The 2258-nt window shown below is 44.2% G+C and overlaps 1 non-coding gene across 1 annotated transcript; it reads right to left on the reverse strand.

Annotated features, from left to right (window-relative positions):
* Positions 1-1636: 1636 nt before the first annotated feature.
* Positions 1637-1711, reverse strand: trnaa-ugc. Its single transcript has one exon. It is a non-coding gene; the product is annotated as a tRNA-Ala (tRNA).
* Between the last annotated feature and the right edge of the window lie 547 nt (positions 1712-2258).

Consider the following 2258-nt stretch of genomic DNA (forward strand, 5'->3'; position numbering starts at 1 on the left):
TCCAGCTCCAATCGTCATTTACAACATTAACATTGTCTACACTGTATTTCTAATCAATTTGATGTTATTTTCATGGACCAAAAAATGCTTTTCTTTCAAAAACAAGGACATTTCTAAGTGACTCCAAACTTTTGAACAATACTGTATAGCATCAGTAAATCAGGGTTAATATAGAGTATATCATTGGTTTAAAACTTGAGAGAAGGGTGTTGCAGGATGCTACTGCTGCTGCCTCAACCCATGGATAGCCTACCACCCCTCTGCCCAGCAGATAACGCTGCCTGCTCCATCCTCTTCCAAAACCCTAGCATTGGCATTTTGTTTTATTGAATAAGTTCAAAATCAAATCAAATCAAATCTAATTTTATTTGTCACATACACATGGTTAGCAGATGTTAATGCGAGTGTAGCGAAATGCTTGTGCTTCTAGTTCCGACAATGCAGTGATAACCAACAAGTAATCTAACTAACAATTCCAAAACTACTGTCTTATACACAGTGTAAGGGGATAAGGAACATGTACATAAGGATATATGAATGAGTGATGGTACAGAGCAGCATACAGTAGATGGTATCGAGTACAGTATATACATATGAGATGAGTGTGTAGACAAAGTAAACAAAGTGGCATAGTTAAAGTGGCTAGTGATACATGTGTTACATAAGGATGCAGTCGATGATGTAGAGTACAGTATATACATATGCATATGAGATGAATAATGTAGGGTAAGTAACATTATATAAGGTAGCATTGTTTAAAGTGGCTAGTGATATATTTACATCATTTCCCATCAATTCCCATTATTAAAATGGCTGGAGTTGGGTCAGTGTCAATGACAGTGTGTTGGCAGCAGCCACTCAATGTTAGTGGTGGCTGTTTAACAGTCTGATGGCCTTGAGATAGAAGCTGTTTTTCAGTCTCTTGGTCCCAGCTTTGATGCACCTGTACTGACCTCGCCTTCTGGATGATAGCGGGGTGAACAGGCAGTGGTTCGGGTGGTTGATGTCCTTGATGATCTTTATGGCCTTCCTGTAACAACGGGTGGTGTAGGTGTCCTGGAGGGCAGGTAGTTTGCCCCCGGTGATGCGTTGTGCAGTCCTCACTACCCTCTGGAGAGCCTTACGGTTGAGGGCGGAGCAGTTGCCGTACCAGGCGGTGATACAGCCTGCCAGGATGCTCTCGATTGTGCATCTGTAGAAGTTTGTGAGTGCTTTTGGTGACAAGCCGAATTTCTTCAGCCTCCTGAGGTTGAATAGGCGCTGCTGCGCCTTCTTCACGACGCTGTCAGTGTGAGTGGACCAATTCAGTTTGTCTGTGATGTGTATGCCGAGGAACTTAAAACTAGCTACCCTCTCCACTACTGTTCCATCGATGTGGATAGGGGGGTGTTCCCTCTGCTGTTTCCTGAAGTCCACAATCATCTCCTTAGTTTTGTTGACGTTGAGTGTGAGGTTATTTTCCTGACACCACACTCCGAGGGCCCTCACCTCCTCCCTGTAGGCCGTCTCAAGGAGGAACAACAGCAGTGCTCATCGATGGGAGCCAAAGCCAGCAGGTCTCTCCAAACGAGGCGGCTTACATTTTAGTCGTTTCCAAACGATAGCAACTTACAGTGAGTGCATTTATTTTCATACGAGTCCCCTGTGGGAATCAAACCCACAACCCTGGCATTGCAAGTGCCATGCTCTACCAACTGAGCTATATGGGAACTTATAGATAGAAGCAGAGAGACAGCAATCTGGCCTCCTTGTCTCTCTGGTTGACATCTCATCTTTCGTCTAAATCGCAGCCTTGATGTGTGCAGGCTGGCTCCACTCGGCTCAGAGAGGTTTTATTGGCCTCTAATAGGTATGTCATTTGAAAAGTGACAAATCGGACAGTTATAATTGGAGGGGGGCTCGGCTCTTTATTAGAGCCGTTGGTCGTTGGTTTCCGTTTTCCCTCGAATGAAGGAAGATAAGAAAGTGATGGTGGAGCTCATTTTTTAAAATATATACCCGGTTTGCTGAGACTTTACACGAGCCGCCGTGTCAAAACATCTTTGTTCTACCATGAAGGGATTCTTAGGGATTCGGGCGACATGGTGTTCTTGGGAACCAAGGCCCGTCTTCCTGGGGATAAAGTCTCTCTTCATTTCCACCCCCTTTCCTTCCATCCCTAGATACTCCTCATGGTCTACATGTATTACACTGATAGTGCATGGAAATGCCTCTGCCTGACATTTGATTCTAAAACTACCAACATCTAAATATGTTCT

This window comes from Oncorhynchus gorbuscha, unplaced genomic scaffold (genome assembly GCF_021184085.1).
Source record: "Oncorhynchus gorbuscha isolate QuinsamMale2020 ecotype Even-year unplaced genomic scaffold, OgorEven_v1.0 Un_scaffold_4:::fragment_4:::debris, whole genome shotgun sequence".
Lineage (NCBI taxonomy): Eukaryota > Metazoa > Chordata > Actinopteri > Salmoniformes > Salmonidae > Oncorhynchus > Oncorhynchus gorbuscha.